This window comes from Hippoglossus stenolepis, chromosome 15 (genome assembly GCF_022539355.2).
Source record: "Hippoglossus stenolepis isolate QCI-W04-F060 chromosome 15, HSTE1.2, whole genome shotgun sequence".
NCBI classification, from domain to species: domain Eukaryota; kingdom Metazoa; phylum Chordata; class Actinopteri; order Pleuronectiformes; family Pleuronectidae; genus Hippoglossus; species Hippoglossus stenolepis.
The window spans coordinates 13,751,131-13,772,959 of NC_061497.1; positions in this window are offsets into that span (position 1 = coordinate 13,751,131).

Genomic DNA, 21,829 nt, shown 5'->3' on the forward strand with positions numbered 1-21,829 from the left:
AATGTGAGGCCGATTAAAGACAGAGGCAGGCACAGAGAGACGGCGAGACGGAAGAATGAAGAGATGGAGGTCAAAGGTCAAGAGGAGGGAGGAGAGGGCAGCAGTGATCCCAGCCAGTGCCAGCTTTTGAAGTGTCTGTGTGTGTGTGTGTGTGTGTGTGTATGTGTGTGTGTGTCTTTGTACACGATTATGTTTCCCTGTGTATTTTATCTCCTGTGTAGATGGTGTGTGGTCTGTACATGTATGTCTGCGTCTTATCTCCAATGTACAATAAATCTTGATCACTCAGCAAGTCTCTCTGAGCAGCCTCCTTGCTTTAACTGATAATGGTGTCTGTTGGGGATCTGCCTGGCTGTGTGTGTGTGTGTGTGTGTGTCTGTATTTTATCACTTGAATGCTTTAAACCTTATGTTATAGACTCAGATTCACACACACAGAACTAACCATGAGAATCATTTACATACAAGGATCCCTTATCTCCAAAGAACAGGCTGTTCCACATGTTGAGGTTGCCTAACTGTGTGTGTGTGTGTGTGTGTGTGTGTGTGTGTGTGTGTGTGTGTGTGTGTGTGTGTGTGTGTGTGTGTGTGTGTGTGTGTGTGTGTGTGTGTTGTGTTTTAATTTCAGTCAAAATAATATCTGATGCTGCTGCTCTTGTAGATTATTGGTTACCCTGACAACTCGTGGACGTACAGTAGTTAACCATTTGTAACTTAAAGTTGTATTAATTATCTTATAAATACTTTGCTGTGATTTCAGATATATTGTTGACAATCCTGCTGGTTTCACCAAAGTCTATGTGTTGTATGTCTCTTCAAAATTGCTGCTACACCTTTGCACTTGTGTGTTATGTGTAGATCATAAAGGGACATTGGGATGATTTCAGTTCTGCTCAGGGGTGCTGGTGGTTTCTGTGCTGCAGTGAATGTATATTGGTGCCGTGTTGGACACAGAGGGCAGTTTATCTGCTGACTTGTTTCCTTCTCCTATCCTCTGATTAGTCAGCGAGCATCCGGCCTGTATTGTGGGACGACTAATCCATTTCCTGTTTTAGTCAAATGAAAAGTTGCTGCTGCTGATGCTGGGAAACTCAGTCCACTTTAACTGACTTTCCTGATTTTTTTGGGCCCTGCTGAACACACATAATGAATAGCAACCAACAGGAACCAAAACACCACCTTCTCAAATACCACAAATGAATAAATAAACAGCGTGTTCACATTTTCACTGCTGAAGTTGATACTGTATCTTTGAGTCTATGTTTTTCTCCCTCCAACCACACGAAGCCATATCATTATCATAACTTTCTAAAAATAAAAAATAAACAGTGGAGAGCACGTCTATGCTGTGAGATCTTTTTAAATGGTTCAACTTTTAAGTTAAAACAAGTCTACCGCCTTAAACGGGAGTTAACTGAACTCAAGAGGGATAGTTACTTCAAAGTCATCTTATGAGTTGTGTGAATATAAAACCAACTGAGACACACCAGAGCTTCCCTGTGTGTTTCACCGCGTTGCTGATGCACCAGCAGGTTGTTTTCTTGGACTCTGCAGGATGTTCTTTCTTCAGCTTTTCTTTGTTCTTTTTTAGAACAGCTGAAGCAGACGCGCTTTTGTTCCCGTGTGTTTTTAGGTTGTTTTCATGAACACATCATTGTCTTTATCTACGCACATCTGCCAGACATGGAGGTAAAAGTCTAGACTTTAAATGAACTGCAGGTCAAACTGTTTGAGGTTTTAAAGCCACAACCTGAGCTGCTCATGAGACTTGTTACTGTCAGGGAGGAAGAAATATTCCAGATAGATTTTCAGTAAATTCCAGCCTCTGCTTGTTGAATCAACAGCAGTTATCATCACTGGGTAAATTTCAATAATCAAAGGATCGTTTTTGTTATGGAAGCACTGAGACGAGACGCTTTGATGCTTGAAAAGCCAAGGAAAATGTCTTTCAGAGGCAAAATAATGTGCTCTGCCGACAGAATCTATCTCGTCTTTCTCAACTCGTCATCCTTATAACGTCATAGAAATTCCAACAGTAATACACTCATCTCCAGCAGTCTAAATATTTAAGGTTTTCTTTGCCAAAAATGGTATCATACCAACTTCACAGAATGTTCCCAGGTCTCAAAATCCCCTAGTTACCTGAGATAGATAATGCTAGTTTGTGTGTGTGTGTGTGTGTGTGTGTGTGTGTGTGTGTGTGTGTGTGTGTGTGTGTGTGTAGTTTCAATAATTGTGGGTATACCTTTGTATACACAACTTTGCGTTCTATTCGACATTTAGAAATTTACTAATCTGATCAGGCAGTGAGCAGAATGTGGAGATCGACTAGAGACATGGAGCAACTCCTCTGTTTATCACCGTTTAAAGGTTAACTGCTTCGTACACCATAATGAACCCTGGACCACACACACACACACACACACACACACACACACACACACACACACACACACACACACACACACACTCAGGATCCAGAGCAATGTTTGTTGGTCCACTTTATCTATTGACGTCCGGAAGTATTTGTGATTTTGTCTACACACAAAGTGTGTGATAAGGCCAGGAAGAGAGTGTGGACACAGGATGTTGAATTAACACTGGGACAACATGAGAGGAGCTTATCACACACAGAGGCAGCAGTAACACTAAAGGCAGCCACGTGGACACACCAGCGTCTGCTCACACTGTCAGGAGAGAGAGAGATAGAGAGATAGAGAGATAGAGAGATAGAGAGATAGATATCTGATGTCAGATGATAGTGTTGATACCTTTGATAACAGCTCAAGATGTTCCTTTTCCATCTCTATTTTTTTCTTTTCTTATAGACAATAGCTATGTGTGTGTTGCGTTCACTTTGACCATGACCTGAAAGAACATACAGCCAGAAGGGGCCATCTTGAATAGCATGTTATTGACTATTATTTACTATTATTTATTTTTTTGTATTTACACATAGGGGCCAGACCCCTTGTTTAGAAGCATCATCAAAATGAAATACATTTATTTTAGTATGTAAATGTAATTTATAGGAGACAGGGTTGCTTGTCTATATGTTTGTCTCAGTGTGTGTGTGTGTGTGTGTGTGTGTGTGTGTGTGTGTGTGTGTGTGTGTGTGTGTGTGTGTGTGTGTGTGTGTGTGTCAGACAAAGAGAGATGATTTGACTAGGACAGTCTGCAACAGACAGGATCAGGTATCAGAGCAGAGACCAAGGTCACAGAAGACACAGCACCCCGAAACTGTAGACACCCCCCGCCTGGCGTCTGAGGTTACCCGCAGAGTCAAAACAGAGGCATACGGAGTTTATGGAATTATATATTAAAAATATACTGAGGGAACTTTACTCCCTCAAATGCACACAGAGAAGAATACAGCTCTGTGCACATCATTCCTTCCATGTGCTCAAGTTCTTACTTTTTCCATAAATGAAAGAAATAAAAACATGATATGAATAAGTTCTGTCTTTAGCCCCTATTAAACCAAATACTCCAAACAGATTTATCCTGTAAACATCATGCAGCCAGGCACATAAAATGCTCTTATTGTGATATTGTTAGAGTTTGGAGGCCCCAGCATCCTGAGCTGCACATGCAGACAGACAGGAGGGGCCCCATAACTCTGCTTCGCCCTCCACCCGTCTCCGCTGCTGCCGACTGGCCCTCGTTATTTATTGCTCTGTAATTTCTGCAGACTAATTGATTTGGCTCAGCTTTCAGGCTACAGGGAGACAGGAAGTCAGGCAACCAGGAGGTTAAGAAGAGGGGGGAAAGTGTGTATGTGTGTGTGAGATGAGAGATTAAAGATGAATATAAAAGAACAAAGTAGTCGAGGAAAGGATGAGTGTGTAGGAGAGGAGAACCGAGTTTGTACTGCTGGTTCCTGTTTGTTCTTCTCTGAACTTAAATAAAGTTTAAAAACTCTCTATATGTCCATGTTTGCTGATTTTAATACTCAAATTTTGCACTGGATTTCAATATATACCATAAGGAATTTGTAAATACAGTATCTATGTAGAGATGTCAGGATGTAATTGATGTTGGTATTAATTTTAGTTATTGGTTATGATCATCCTGTTGATTCTGTTATATAATGTTAGTGGGAATAAATTTAAATCAGAGCACGTTGTGACATTTGTTTTTATTTTCCAAGTGAACACAGAATATCCTTTGGAGTAATCTGCTCACAGTAATAAGGTTCTAACAGCACTATTATTTTATCAGTAGTTATAGCAGTGTATCTATCACTTGAGGAACTTGATTAAAAGTAACATGCAAAATGTTGTTAATAATTCTGTGTGTGTGCTGCTATGTGTGTCAAAGTTAAGACCTGTAAACTGGGAATCGCTCTGAGCCGCAAGTCGAGGGTCATGTGACCGACAATGACACCCAAAGGCATCAGGCTGATTGTTTGCTCGCCTTGATGGTTAAATGATTACATTCACTAAAGGAGAAGGTGAGATGACACGCATAACACTACGGTCCTTGGAAAATTGGAGTGGAACTCTTGAGAGCAAAGGGAAAACACAGTTAAGTTTCACCTACATGCATTTCTTATTCTTTTAACATAATTAACAATTTTCACCTCAAATAACAACGATAATAACTTATCATAATTTGCACATTACAAACAACTTTAAATGTAAAAAAACAACGATTCTGAATTAAACCGAAGACTTGTAGTTTAATTCCCTCAAAAATCATAAAATATAACACAATTGAACCACTTTGAGCATTCGCACAAAACCTCAGTGAGGAAACCATTTGTGGAACCATTTAATATGTTATTTTACTTCAAGAAAATAAGACCACAGCTGTGCAACAGCAATTACAGCAGAAATTATCCATCTGTAAAATCTGCACTGTAGTTAAAGATAATTTGAAATGAAGCCTGTTTCAGTCTGTAATGTAATCGTAACAAAATGAAAACAACATCTTTCTGGATTGTAAGAAAGCACATTTAAAAACAACCAAACAGCACAGTACCATTTGCTTTACAAAGGTCAGCAGGAATTAAACATGTCGTATGTGTAATTACTTGTAAATGTGTTACAGAGACACATGTATGGTCCTTTTAGCATTAGGTCAGCATTAGATTTCTTCGATTTATAGCTTCATGCTAAGTGGTTTCAGGTCAGAAAATGACGGCTCAATTAACTTATCCCTCAAACAACACTGAGTAAAGGTCAGTAGCTCGATGTAAAAAGCATCAATGAACTGTGTGTCCAGCCCACAGCCAGTCGATAGTGACTGTGAGGTGAAATCAGCAGAAGGCTTTCAGGGGACACTGTCACTCCCGCACTCTAAACTGGCCCCTCAGGCCTCATTATGAACTGACAGTCTGTGGACAGCAGGAGGAAAAGGACCAGAGGAGACATAAAGTCCACCTCTGCTCGAGTCTCTCTCTAATATTACTTTAACAACAAAACACAATGAATTTATTTGGTTTCATTTCGTTGATTTATTTAACAGGGACAGTGGACGTTGATTAAACGTTGCTGTAAATGTGCCAGAGTTAGTAGTTCCTGGACAGATGTTACATGTTATCCTAAAGAAAAGGATATTCATAAAATCTTTATCAAATTTATAACTTTATCAAATTAAAAAGGAAATGTTTAACATACTATAAGCAAACAAGTTGTCATAATGGAAAACATGTTCATTATGACAACTTGTCTGCTTACCTTTACTCATCATGCATGATTAAAGTCTTCTCTATCGCTTTGGCAAATGTTGTTAATTACATTCAAAGATGTCCTATGCTTTATTGAAAAGATAAAAGAGCAGCACAACCCAGCCAGTGCTGTGTTGTGATGCGCCGGTAAAGATGTCACACAAACATTTGTGAAAGATTTGTCATAACATCATCATCTGCTGCAAGAGAGTGATGATGCCGAGACAAGAGGCACGAAGAGGAAGCGATGGAGACAGTCAGCCGAGGAGAAAACCACAGTCTTCAACAGGAGGGAGAGATAATTAAAATGTGTCTGTGAAGGACAGAGACTTAAGGAGGCACAGAACTAGGAGTAAAAATCCAAACCAAACCCTGAACTCAACTCCTGCCTCCTTTTAATGGGGAAATATTTCTGGATCTGGACCCAGACGTGCTGGTGCTGGTGCTGGCGAGACTGTTCTGCCGCTCAGGCCAATGTCTCTTTAGGTGGAAAAATAAAGGATTTAATAACATAATGAAACATGCAGAGGGTTTTTTTTGTGAATGAAAGCTCTGACTGTGGAGCCTTAAAACTACTAGATGAGTTTGATTTCAATCAATTTTTTTCACTTTTCGTGTGAAATTACATAATGATAGACAGGACACAAACCCAACAAGATCCCTGTTCTATGCACAGTGCTTCCAGACCGACCCGAGTTTCTGGGACATGATATCTGGCGTCCCACCATTCAGGCAGCCAGCTGTATTTGTTGGATTGCACAACTATGCCTAAGTCAAATTAAGGGGCCAGTAGCATGTCGTACAGGGCGTCTGGTAGTGATTAACACATGATCACAGAGTCCCCTGTATAATTCTGGCCTGCGACTTTGGTTCTGGCCTGCGACTTTGGATGCATGTCGCCATCATCTCTCTCTTTGCTGTCCACATCTCTGCTGTCACGGTCAAATCAAGTCCAAAATCTATAAAATACAAATAAATGATAATATTATTGTTGTGTGAAAACCCTGTAACCACAGATTTTAGGCTCCAATGTAAATCAAACGATCAGGTCGTCTCCTGTGGTTTGAAAAATTTCCACCGTCTCTTTGACGTAAAAAAAATAGGGATTAGCCCAGAAAAAATGTTTGAGAGGTTTTTCAGTTTACAGCCATGTTTGATACTGTGGGAGAGACAGAGAAGACAGAGAGAAAGAGACAGAGAAGACGGAGAGAAAGAGAGAAAGGGAAAAGGAGAGAAAGAGAGACAGAGAAGATGGAGAGAAAGAGAGACAGAGAGACGGAGAGAAAGAGAGAAAGGGAAAAGGAGAGAAAGAGAGACAGAGAAGACGGAGAGAAAGAGAGACAGAGAGACAGAGAGAAAGAGAGAAAGGGAAGACGGAGAGAAAGAGAGACAGAGAAGACGGAGAGAAAGAGAGCGGCGATGCTTTATCTCAAAGGTGTGAAAGAAAAATAGACAGCAGATGTCAAGCAGGCAGGGGGTCCGTCTCATCCCTCCCCATCCAGATGACTTATTACCTCTCGCTGAGTGTGTCTGTCTCCTCTGTCATGCTCAACATTACTGCTACACGGCTTGGACATCATGGAGGGAGAAGAGGTCATGACAGACAGAGCGGCAGAAGCTTTTGGCTTTTTGAACAAGTCCCAAAAACAAGAGTTGTTTGTGGGCCAAATATGCAAAATTAAACGTATTGCTGATTTTTCATTTTTAAATTGTGGCGGGCTGCTGAATTGGTGGACCATCATTTTATAATATGAGGCATCTTATGGATTGCTTCTTATTTCTGATCTGTTTGATTTTTGAATGTTAAAATGTGAGTTTTCTCTATTAAACCAATTGGATCCAAACACTTCATTTTCACCTCATCTGCTTCTCTTTTGTTTATCTGACCAGTTATTTGACAAATCTGTACAGCAGTCCAGACAGAGTAAACAGTAGATCCCACTTATTTCACTACAGCTGTTACTGTAAATATTACAGTAAATATTGGTATATAATTGAAGTAGTAATCAACAAAAAAAGAGTTTTGAGTTGTGTGTCATTTTTACATCTGGAAATATATAATCTAACATTGAATTCTTTCTTTTATTGGTTGGTGATAAGCTACTGATTAGAAAACGTAGGAGACCAGGAGGTTAAACTGCTGTTAATAATTAAAGCCAGTTGTTGCACAATACATCCTAGAACTCATATGCAGCTTCAGGTTTGTCCACACGTGCCTCTTCGGTCTGCTGAAGCATCGCGACGCCCTCGCTCAGCGGTTTGTAAGGAACTCAGCTTCATGTCTGTTAGTGCTTCAGCGACCACATCACAGGTCGATGCACACATGGCCGAGACGGCTCAGAGCCGAGACCATGTGTGAGCTGCACTAATATGTGGTGGGAGGTAATTGCCCAGGCGTCACCAAGTGGGTGTGTTTGTATGTATATAAAATGTGTGTCTACTGTGTGTGTGTGTGTGTGTGTGTGTGTGTGTGTGTGTGTGTGTGTGTGTGCGTGCGTGCGTGCGTGCGCCCTGTCTCCACAGTGTCTCGAGGTCTCTAGTCTCTCCGAGCTGCTGACAGTTTCCCATTAGACACTTCATTACTGTCAGAGCAGCAGAGACGAGCCATTCAGCACTCGCCTTGTTCTCTCCATCAAAAGTGGATTATAATTAATGTTAAGAAATCAGTGGGAGGGGGACAGCGCCCTCTTGGCCCTTATTGTAATTCTATAGTTTTTTTTCATAAACAAGACCTCTCTTTATTCCTCTCGATCTCTTATCTCACTGCTGTAACTGCTGCTGTTATTACTCAAATTGTCACTCCTATAAGCATCACTATCGTTATTTACCATCATAATAACCACTGATTGTGCTTGAATACAACAGTTTATGCAGCTGTTCTTTGCCTCCTCTCCCTCTCCCCCCTCTCTGCCCCATTTATTTCCTCTCAACTCAAGTGGTGGGGGCAGACGGCCGCCCCGAGTTATGTTCTGTAAACTAAAAGTATTAGTTACAAAGATTATTTTAATTGTATACTATATGCAATAACTGCATATTCCAATCAATGCAAAAAATACTTTATAAGACAATCATCACATGATTTGTATTGAAAAGACTCAAGAGTCTGCAGCTCTGCTCACAGCGACAGTGTTTCCATGCTGGTGTCTTCCAATGTTATGTTCACCACTTTAGCCTCGTGGGTTAGCATGCTAACATTTGCTAAATACCAATAAACAGTACAGCTTAGACTCAGGGGGAGGGCCTTTAGTTTTGCATGAGTTCGGTCATATGAAATTTGATTTGAGAGGAAATCTCTGGTGATGATCAGTGATGCAGTTCATCCATAAAAACAACGTATGTCTGTTCCCAAGTGTCAACCTTTAAAATATTATTGATGGATCAAACTGGGCGACCAATAGTCAAACAGATTCTGCAGGTGAATAAACAGAAAAATTGGTTTGTTAACCAATCATGTCTTTGGTTACCTGCAGGGAACCAGTCTGTGTGGAGGAGAAAAAAGATGCATCGGCTATCTGCTTTTTAATTGATCTACTTTCATATGCAGGTAGCTTTTTGTAGAGATCAGCCAAAATGTCGTCTGCATCTAAAACACTAACAACAAGTTCATGGTGTTTCACTGCCTGAATATCCGCTGTTTGGAGCAGACGCCCCAAAATATTGTCGGTTGCCCCTTGAGGCTAATGCTTGTACATCCAACCTCAAAGTTTTGTGGTCTGCTCCTTTACAAGATTTTCTTTGGCTTTAACCCTGCACAAAATTAAAATACTCCATCATTCAATCCAACTATTTAAATTAAAATAAATAACAGGAGTTCAAACACGGGCTTAAATTAGGGTTGGCAAGATTCTGATCTCATAATGTCGACTTTTAGAGACACGTAAATACAATCTACATCAGAAAAATCTGTGATCTATATATAGGGATATATATATACTTATTGCACAGTACAAAAAAGATGAAGGTAAAATGTTTTAATATAATATCTTATTTTAATATATCAACTCTTAAAACCGTACAACCACATGAGGCTCTGTCTACATGGAAAACTCCGTGGGTCAGCAGTTTGTGGTGCACACATATTTCAGCTTTCGGGATCCAAAACCACATTATGCCTGTGTTATGATTAAACTGATCTTCTTGTCAGTCCGATCACGCAAAGCCATATCAACCAGGAGTCTAGATAATGATTTCTGGTATTTCCTTTCACCTTTTCTAATTCAATAGACTTTTGTTCAGTCAGTAATGTTTCGAGTTATAGCTGTGATGTGCCAAACTATTCTCTGGACTTCAAGACAGGAAATAGAGCAGCATTTAAAAAATAAAAGGTCTCTCAGTATGAAAATTGCACAGTGCTCTTAGGTGACCTCTCTGCACCTTCACCTCACTTGGAAAATATTAGTGTGTCCTTGTCATTTCTCATTTTCAATCCTAATAAAGAACATTCAATGCAACGTTTCAGTCATTCAGACTTTCTTCAGGTATTTACCTTCAGGTAGTAAATGAAAAATCTGTTTTGAGCAAGTGTTACCAGTGTGTGGGCATTTCCTCTTCTGAGGTCATGTCTGATCCACCGGCTCAGGAGATGTGTGATGAATCTTCCTTCAACATGAAAGTCTCTGGAATCATTTTATACTGTAGGATAGAGTTGACCCGAACCCCTCACAGCTTCGAAGATTTAACCATCAACAGAACTTGAATTAAACCATTTTATACATAGTGCATTACCACAGAAGTACCGAGCAGTCCATGGAATAAAAGAAGAGAAATTCAACTTTATTCATCATGCATCAGTGTTAATTACCTCCGCCATGTACGTTGTGTTTTCATCTGTGTTTGTTTGTTGCAGGGTTACGCAAAAAATACTGACAGATTAACGAAACTTGGAGGAGGGATGTCGTAAGAGTCGGGGGAGAACCCATTATACTCTGATGTGGATCTGGATAGGGGGGATTTCTTTCCCTTTCTTTCAATTTCTTGAACATTTTTTGAACATTGCAAGATTTTCAACATTTTCATTCATTGCTCAAAGAATAATTCATGGATCTTGACGATAAAGTCAGGCATGTTTAGGGAACTGAGATTTTTGAGTGTTTGCAAAGTTGTGCAGATACGCATAAAAATCTCGATCTAGTGAATTTAAATGTGGTTCAATGAGGGTGACTGTTGGGCTTTGGTGGAGGTATGTACTTATTAGTTATTCTCAGACAATAATAATCAATCTTAGTGTTTGTGACATCAGTCTCAGCTGTCATGTGACATTATCAGCGGTGACAGTGGGACACGGGTACATGGCCACGTGACAGGCTTATAAGTTCCAGTGCTGGCCAGATGTTGAAAAAGTCAAGCATCTGGAAAAACTTCCAAATGTGCCCAGATGACCCCCAAGAAGTTAAGCACGTCACAAATAGGTCAAGTCATGTTAAAACTGTAACTAACACCATATCTGTCCTCCAGCTGTTAGTTTGTCCCTGAAAGGTTTGGTGTCACTTTGACCTGCACACTAACAAACAGACACTGAAGTTTGAGTTTCATCCAGGGGGTGAACAGCGGCCCCTCTTTAAAAAAAATGAAACATTACCCAGTGTGACTTGCACTGTTTCCTGCACTTTCTCCTCCCTCCCTCTCTTCCAGGTAAACTGACTGTTATCAGACTAATTATCTAATCTACTCTTCCTCTCCGCCTCACTTCTCCTGCAGGAAAACAGGAAGGCAGGATTAGAGCGACGCGCTGTGCTGAGATCCGGAGAGACCGGACGAGTTGCCGGGTGGAATGCGCACACACACACACACACACACACACACACACACACACACACACACACACACACAGTGTGTGTTTGAAGACAATCCCCACCAACAACACTTTCTCTTAATATTAACCAAAATAAACACACACTCACACCCCCATTAAACCCATTAAGTGATCATGAGCAAACAAATAGCACAAATAGCTCGGGGAAAACTCTCTGGATCGTGGATCTAATAAAGAAAAGTCACGGGGCGAGGACGTCGAGGAAAGAGCCAAGAAACAATAAGGGCCTCAGACTGCAGCCAAGAACACCACAGTAACGTTTACGACCTGCATTAGGGTTCAGACCCAGTCATTATGAAGACGAGGTGCTCATTATAGCCTTTTATGGGAGGAAACAAATAGTCCCCTGTGACTCACATATTTGTTGAAATGCAAAGATGCAAAACAACATGTAAAAAAATTGTGGCTGCAGTTCTGCCAAGAAAACACGCAAAGTTATCTTGGACAGATATCTGTGACCTTGAGAGGCGGTAATTGAGCGGAAAGGGGATGTAAAACATCCGCTGGTGGGGTTTAGGGTTTTGTGTGACTGCATGCACACACACACACACACACACACACTACACGCACACGCACACACACACACACACACACACACACACACACACACACACACACACACACACACACAGGAGCAGCAGTAGTGGCAGCAGTGTTAGTCCTATGCTGGCCTCTCTCTGGCATTATCTCATAGCCTGAGCACTCCCGCTCCCTCTGAGGCCGTCCAGCTCCGTGCACAGAAGCATTACGCGCATCTGCCTCGCATTAATCGGCGAATTATGGCAAAACTGCCCGTCAAAAGAGTGTGGAGCGGGTGGAGGGGTGGGATCTACACAAAAGATGTAGTATACTTCATATAGTTCAACATAATTTTGTATATTTAAGTATACATTTATATACATTTTAGATATTTTTAACACAGAAAATATTATTATATATCATAATTTATTCTGCATGTAATACTTTTCCTCTTCCTTACATTCAACGCAGTGAAAACGTTTTGGTCAGATAATTTAGTTCTTGTTTTTGTTTGTTTTGTGTTACAGTTTTCTTTACATTTGGGATTGTTTTAACTCGTTGCAACAAAAACAACAGAACATCATTCCCTATGGTTATTTATTTCTGTGCTCAGATTTATTCTACTACCACGCACTGATAAATAATCCTTTAAATGGGTCACACGGGCCCCACTTCGCTGTTCAAATCCTCCTACTACGCTGGGGGCCCCCGTGACGCTTGTTGCCATGGATACCATTACAACACCATATCCGCGGGCAGCTAATAAGAAATTCACATGACCTCATCTCAGAGCAGGTGGTTTTGTGTCATTTCTTTACACCAACTGAGGAGTGAAAACAATCGGAGGAAGCTACATGTTAGTGCCGTCTCAGACTCGTATCAACAAATTCAGTCAAATGAAGTTTGACATCAAGAGAATAAGTGATTCCACATTTTAAAATACAAGCATGCACACGCACACACACACACACACACACACACACACACACACACACACACACACACACACACACACACACACACACACACACACACACACACACACACACACACACACACACACACACGGCATGAGTATGAACGTTTGCTCAACAGTTACAGGGACATCCAGGGGACTGGTTGGTGTTTAAGATGATAATTTATGTTAGAATAAAGTTTTTTTTTATTATTCTTGCACCTCAAACTTCTTGCTTTTGAATAAACAAACATCTTCCACTGTTACTTTGACGAGGTTTGGTCGGTACGGGATAACTACTGGCACGTGCTTCTAGGAAATAGCCATATCCTCGCATAGTGAATTCAGACTGCTGATATAATTAAGAACACTAAATGTACTAGGTGGGGGTCTCTGGACTCAGTGCTCTTTATGCTGAGGATATTATTCCTGGCTGCCTGCAATACTGAGAATAACTGCTTTAATCCGGTTCATACTTTTACTATTTGTGGAGTATACAAGTACTTTTATGCATATGGCATTCATTACTTTAATTGTCCCAATTTATTTAGTTTTCCTGCCAATATCATGATGCAATATGCATGGATCATGATGATAGTATCTGAGGAGAGAGAGATTCAATTCAATTCAAATAACTATTTATCCCAGAAGGGCAATTGAGGTCTGCAGTCTACCAATCACAAAAAAACTGACTCAATCAACAGCAGCATTCAGACATCAACATCCACATGCCAGTGACAACAGCTCAATGAATGTGCCACCAGAGCAGAGCAGCGAAAATACAGGTCATCACATAGGAGCTGGCAAGGTTAAGGTAAAAAACAACAATAAATACAAAACTATGAGCCCATGACTCCAGGGGAAATAATAAATGAATAAATAATAAGTTTACAAGACCTGGCCTATGTATTAGTCGATTTCTGCTCTCAACGGCATTTAAAAGCCTAATGGCAGAAGGAATAAAGGAACTCACAAGTCTGTTTGTTTTCCTTGGAGGTCCAGAGGACATTACAGAGAATTTAGGCTAAAGAACGTGGTCAGATTGGCTCATGATTTGTTCAGCTTACTGGACCACCACCCAAAGCTTACTGGACCACCACCCAAAGCTTACTGGACCACCACCCGTAGCTTACTGGACCACCCGTTTCTTCCAGAGAGACCTGGTTTCACATGTAACTAAGGTCCTTTGCCGGACTTGAACCAGACATGTCTCAGTTGCCTCGACTGCCAGCGGTGAACGCAAGATAAATTAAGATTAAAAACATTTCTGACACTTTCACTCTGTAACTGTTCCACCTTGTTGTTGGTCCAAGAACAGAAATCACCAGTCATACTTTTCACCATTGCTGTTTATCATTCGTTTTATTCGTTGTTCATTCGTGTTTTCTGCAACTGAGCAACTTTATTACTATGGATGAAGATAGTTTCTGAAATAGAGCTGAAATGCTCCTCTGGATTATTGTGGATGTAGTTTTATTGTTGGCTCTGGAGAAACTAGAGTCGGCCACTCTGTCACTTACTCATCAGGACAAACATCCAGTGTCTTTGTGCTAACTGTGACTAACCACTGAATGTTCTCTCCGTGGTCAGATCTCCTCCCTCCCCTCCCATTGCTCAGATATTTCTCTCATGAATAAACTTTCTCAGCTGTGACATTCACTTTCTAAAAGTTTATCCAGCTTCCGCTCGGTGGTGGCTCATTCTCTGACTCCTTCATTCCTGTCATTCCTTTGTCACAAAGTTTTCTTGATCAAACTGATTGACCCAAGAGAGACGTTACAAATCGTTTCTTTGATGCTACGTGCACGTGAAAGATATCACACTAACTGAATGTGTCAAAGTTTAACAAGCTGAAGTAAGGTGAAGTCCAGGGGGATGCCATTATCATTATTATCAATCTTTTTTTTTTTGATAATCTGCAAACATGATGTTCCTCCATTCGTCTTCGTGATGTATTCAAATCTTAAGTCTTGCCCCCCCCCCCCACACTCTCTCACTATGGTCTCTTCAGAGCTATAACTCCAGACCCTCTTGGCTTCATCTCTTGCAATCTCATTTACTCACAACAACACTCGTTGCTCATTTCCTGCGGAACCAAAAACACAATTTAATTTGCCTCATTAAGTCTGTATGTGGAATGTATGCAATGTGTGTGTTTGTGTGCACTCTGGTATATTTGGGTGTTTTCATGCCAGAACCACAACGAACACAGGCACCAATAATGAGTGAGAGAAAGAGAGAGAGAGAGAGAGAGAAAATGAGGAGATAATGGAATAGTGGTAATGATTTGCACACTGACAGAGTGAGATAGACAGATGAGACAGAAAGCAAAAGAGAGAGAATTGGAAAGCAGCAAAAGTTTAGGTCCCAAGATTTATTTCCACACACTAACTTTTCCTGATGTGTTGGGCTGGCAGGGAAATGCCTGATTTGTCAAGTTGTGTAATATGACTTTCTCTCCAGAAGCTTCAGACAATTCATTAAGTTAGCGTGCAGAGTAAACCCAGAACACATATAATTTAAAATAATTTATCAGTCTTAAATGTATCACAGCTAAATATGAAAGAAAATGTCATTAGGTGTGTGGTTGAATTTTTTCAAGTCCGTTTCTTATAAACAGTGAATTATATCACAGTACACAAAGGGTTAGTAAATACACTGGGGAATAAGCAGCTAAAGAGACAGATATTTACCTGATAAGAGTTGGTGGAGACAAAAAACTGAGATAGAAGAGAGGGAATAAAGGATCAGGTGGCCAGACTCCAAATGATGGATTATGTTGCCCCATATCAGTTGGATATGTAGATAAGCAACTTGGATTGCAACTTCACCAAGATGATATCTCAGTGTCTGAATGGAAGTGTACTGGCTTGAATCTCCCCTTTTTGAAAAATAACTTACACATCAGGTTTAGGCAGGTGTTCCATGGTCTGTTTTCAGTTTTACACATGTGAAGACTTTTTGAATATCAGTCCCATACCCATATTGAGAGCTAGTGTCCAATAGAATTGTTCGTCATGTTCACACAGGCTGTGAAGAAATAATTTCTGAATATAATGCCAATACATCGTTTTCTGAGTAGAACTGCATTTTTCTGTTCAGCCAAAGCTGTTATGAGGCTTCAGTAGTCTGAGTTCGACAAACAAGCAGATATCTTCAAAAGTTTTTCTCTCTTTGTTCTACTATCCCTCTCACCTAGGAAACACTGCCCAAAAGAAATATTTTTTACTAAATAACTAAAAAGACTTTTACATTGAATGATAATAGTCCCATCATTCCCATTGATTATGCATAAGGTTCTAACCTGACCAGTTTAGAGACGACTCCTTCATTGTTGAAAGACTTTTAGAAAGACTTGAAATACTGTGATTCTATCCTAAATTACTAGAACTCATATCTTTCACATTTCATATTTTCACATATGCTACATATGTTTCCTCAGCCTTCAGTCCTTTCTGAATGCTGACAAATATACAAGTATACGCTGCAAAAATCCAGGCGCACACAAAACCATCTTTCATGGCAGAATCCTGCCCCGCTGTAAACTGATTCCCACCCAGATACAGTTGGTCTTTGAGCAAAGCAGAAGGAATCTGACAGGAGTGTGTGAGTCGCTGTGTGAGGTTTAACGTCGGATGAAGAAGATTAGTCAGGAGGGAAAGGGATGAAAAAAAAGCACCAAAACACACACTGTGTATGACTGTACTAGGGCATGTGTGCTTTATGAAAAAAAAAAATACCTCTACACTTATGGTTCTGATGTGGGATTTTGATGATTTTCTATTAAATTGAGGATGTCACTTTGGGCTATTTTTACATCTTAACTTTTTAGAAAATGAGATATGACATAAGAAGTGGTAGCAATCAATGCATTTAATAGTTAGTTATTGAAATTAAAAGTATGAATAAGAATCTGCGACAGATTCCTTAATTTCTTCATTAAATCAGTGGCTTTCTAATTGAGATAAAAGTGCAGTGTATTTTCACGAGCTCACATGTGCGTTCTTTATAACAGAATCTCTTTGCTGCGGATTGCGATCAAATAAGCTTGACTCAACTTGTTTCTGAAGGTTTAATTGTGCTCTGACTACTTTATTACCTCCTGAGCTTCAGGTACTTGGCTCTCCTTAATTCTCTCAAGTGGTGTGTTGACAGTGAAAACAAGCCGGGGGAACAGACGCCGGGAGGGATCCAAGGATCTGATTGCACGGCCTCAAACCCCCCGACTTGGCTCGGGCTACTTGGAAGCAAAGATGGACATTCATACAATGGGGTTTGGGGGTTTTGTGAATGTGTAAGTGCGCCAGAGGTTTCTTGAGATATGCCTGCTGGAATGCCACCACACAGAGCATTTTCACTTTCAAGAGGAAGTGGGGTTTGGTTTTCTTCCAAATTAGAGCTCGTAGGAGGAGCGGACTGGTGCCAGAGTGAAAGCTATACTGAAATGTTTGAGATCTTTATGCACAGAAACTCACTCATTTCCAAAGTTAAAGAATAAATCTGTTGATATTCTATTTTCTTAATGTTGAATTCCTTGCAAACACCAACAACTACATGCATCAATCTACCAGGTTTGTCCGTGTGTCTAAAGTCTGATGTAACTTTGACTATAGTGCTCTCAGACATCCCTATTGTGGACTTGCCCTTATTCATGCCATTGACTCCTGGTTCCAAATGCATTCGTTAACATGAACGGTGACGAGTAACAGAGTTGAGTCAATCTTACACAAAATATCCTGCAGCTATAAACACTCCAAATGTGTAGTGATCAACCATTAAAGTAGTTCCCAATAAATTGCTGAGACTTAGAAAAATGTTACATTTGTAAACACTTAAAAATATATGTATCTTTAATACATTATAACTTTTTGACACAATTTACTGGTTTTAAAATTTATTTTGTATAGCATTTCTTGACGGTATTGAAAATATACAGCATTGTCAGCCTATTTGTTTTAATGTTGTTAAATAAAGAACTGAACTATCTGTGTATTTAGGTCCATGAAGATGTTTCAGTGGAGCTTTTAAAATATTACTTGAGATGATTTCTGTTGATCTAGTTCTGACAAATGTTTGAGTGACACGATGAAATCATCAGTCTCTCAAAGAGACACTGACAATTTCTAATCCTTTAATTAGGACAATGTCTTCTCAGTTAAACCACTAATATGAGCTTAAAAGGGATAAACAGCCTGAAGCGTCTCACCGACACATTATTTTTAATATTAGTTTGATAACCTCGTGTCAGTTCAGGTCAAAATAAGGTCACATATTTACCCACTGCATCATTTTTCATTGGGAAAGCGTACTCCTTAGCACCATAAAACACAACCCAGATGGAAGACTGCCGATGCCAAGATCTGTTAATTATCATTTAGTAAAGACATTTTATTTTGACAGAGGCGTATTTAAAGACAGAGGAGGGGTCAGGAAGAAGGGGAGGGTGAGGTAGAGTGAAGGTTAGGGTGGACGTGGAGAGGATGTAGGTAGATGTGGGGGGGATAAAAAGTGAGATAGAGAGGTGGTGGAGGGGAGGTAATAGGGGAGGAGAAGGGGCAGGGGGAGAAGCCCAAAGCGCTTAGGGAACAAAGAGGCACTTATACAAGCAGCAGCAACAGCTGAAAACATCTTAAAGCTGAGCTGAACTCTGTGAGTGTGTGTGTGTGTGTCCAAGAAGAGCCCTGAACCTATACGAGTTGTATTTTCTATTAACTTTTACAATATTCACGAGAACTAAACCACAGCTTGGAGTAAGAGCAGCTTTTATTACACCTCACAAAACTGTGGGACAAACAAAGCTTGTAAAATATTGTTTTTTAGCACTGAACGTAAACATCATGATTCCTGTGGAGCAAGAAAGTGCTCTGCACATTTCAGAACAATCTGCCTCCTATTAAAAATATGATATATTGTCTTTTTGAGGTAAAAATACAGATGGTGCATCCCCTGGGGAGCATGAAGGTATTCACTATTATTTTGAAACTTCCTGATAAATGAGCGCATTCACTGTGTGGAGTTGGACATTTTGGCTGGTGATGCTACAGTACAGCAATAATCTAGTGGCCTTTAAAAGCAGTAGGATTAATCCTCAGGGGACCATGACTCATAGGAAATGTGTTACAATCTGGACATTAGTTTTCAGGAAACCTTGCTATAGACCTCATTGTTGTTCAAGGGCGAGCAAGCTCCCACACTGACCCTTTTGCTATTAGTCAGTCAGACAGTACGGACCCACCATTCTTCTCACGTTGGAGGACATTTTTATTCTCGCTGTTATTTAAAGTCCACTTCCTCTCAAAAAAGTGTTTTGCGTATTTGAACATTTGAGATTTACTTTACAGAATCATGTTGGTTCACAGTGTGACACTAGACAGTTTTACATGTATCTACTGAAAGAAGAATGTTTATATGTTCTCACCATAAAATCTTAGTTTTACGATCCGTCGCATTACACGAGAAACTTGAGGCCTCCATTTCAATTTCACAGTGTAACAGGAGGCATCTAGTGTCCAGCAAAAAACTTTTGAAAAGAGCATTAATTCCTTACTCGTAGATTATGGATGTTTGAATGAAGAAAAGCAAGTGATTTTGCAACTAGCTTTTTTGTTTCCTCTTTGTGAAAAAATGTATATGCAGAGTAATTTCATGAGTCTAAAAACATCCCTGGAGGGAAACTCAGCATAACCCTGGTCAACAGAATCTCGGCAGATACAATACATTGGCTTCACTTCTCCGCAGTTCCGCTCACCATCCAACCCTGTGTCTCTCCATCCTCCTCCCCTCCTCTTCTATCTTTTTTCCCCTCCCTCACTTCTTCACACTCCCTTCCTCCCCTCCCATCCTGGCCTCCCTTATCACCCACCCTTCCTCCATGCCAGCTGTTGTTTTGAAGGCTGTGAGTGGAAGGTCTGCAGGTCAGGACCCGGGAAGGACCTCTACAGTCCTCAGTCCAGATAAATGCAGCCATTGTAAAGAGAAGGAGAAAGTGCATCAACCCACTTTTAAGCATCACTTGTGTTTATTATTGTACAATGATTATTTTCACAGCCTTATCTGAGTGTTTAGTCCAAGGTGTTCAACGAATGATGGACGAGAATAAGCTTGGGTTCATGCAAAGCTTAAGTAAAGTGATTCATTACATGCATTTTCATTATTTTTATTTAATATCATTTTCTTTTACATAATCAGTGATTCCTTTTAGATTTAGAAGGGTTTTACTCTGCAGAAAAGTACTTTTAAGCAGCTTGGTCACAGTTTTAAACAGAAAGATGTTCCAGTTCAGTTTGTTTAAAAAAAAAAGATCAGTTAGATGGATCAAGAATATGTTTAAGATGAATTCCATATGAAATAAATCTCCTGTGTAAATTACTTCCTTTCTTTAAGCTCTAATAAAAATGATGCCATGATTATGGTTCTAGATGGGAACATGAAGCTTAGTGTGAAACCATTATGTTCTATTGGTGTATTTCATCACAATTTAATTTACAAACATAGACATAATAAAATACAACAGAATAAAAGTCTGACTTGGAGATGGGATGTAGTCCTGTTTATATTTTGTATTATATTCTGAAACACCTACAACTTTTTTATGCTGTTTTGTTTTTTATGATTTTTACTGATCGTCAACATCTTAAGACCATAAGCAGTTTTTTCTGAACAGCACTTTGGTCGGCATTTGTTGTTTTAAATGTGTGCTTCATTGTTTCAACGGATATATTGAAGAACAATGTTTGTTATTATATTTCTGAATAACAACATTAGTCTATTGGTCAATATTACTGTGAGGCGTCTCCTTTATCGTTTATATGACTTTATATTTTTAAAACTTGAACATTTTACCTTTAGAGTATACATGTATTGGAAGATTAGATGTATTTCTAAGTGACCCAAAACCGATCTGAAATATCACATGCCACATGTGAACAAAACTTTTACCGAGAGTTGTAAACATAAACCCTATAAAGACACTATCAGAGCCTCACAGTCTCCAGAGGTTCGACTCAATGTGAGCTTTGTCCTCAACATCAGGGAGGGGAAGGTGAGTCTGGGCTGGCTGAACCTTGACCGTTGAACCTAGAGGTCACATGTCCCTGGAAGCCATTTTTGAGGCCCAAAACTACACAGGGCAGCTGGGAGGTCTCCATCTCAAACAACAGTGAGAGCAAAGAACTTGCTATTGCAAAAATGTTGCTTGGAGGTCTAAAACTGAAGAGCACAATGTCATGCTCCTGGTAGTCAGGCAGTCCTTTAGCTTGACATGGCCTCAACATTCCTCCTCATCCACTCCAGCTCCATGCTTTCAGATAGGATACATTCCTGAGACTCAAAGAGCTACAGAATGGAGCAGAACACAAAAGAAAGTATCCGAGGGGATCCATACCCAGCTCCTGGTATAGGTCACTGCAGTGTTTCCCATGATTACCTAGACTGCAGCATATTACCACAGTTTCATAATGGGTCAGATTAGCCATCAGCAGCATTGAGAGAAAGCCCGTCAGCATCATTCCCCCCTAAAACATCCACAAAGTTTTTACCATCCTCGGCAGGCGCAAACCTGCTTGTGTTGTGCACATTCACACAACAAGCATACAACTCTCTCTCAGCTGGTGAGCAGACCGAGGCTTTAGCGTACTGCGTTGTCCCGTTCAGCCTCTAGTTAGTTATCTGGAGAAACGTTATCATGTTAGCATTCCAATCTACGATATTATACCTAATGCATTAGCGTTGTCATACTGAGCATATTTGCATGATGATTAAAAAAATGTAACCAGCCAACCCAATGATGTATGTATCATTTCTCAAACTGCAGTCTCTGGAATTAAAGTGGCTTGACTATTAAAGTAATTCATCTTTCACTTGCAGGTTCGCAG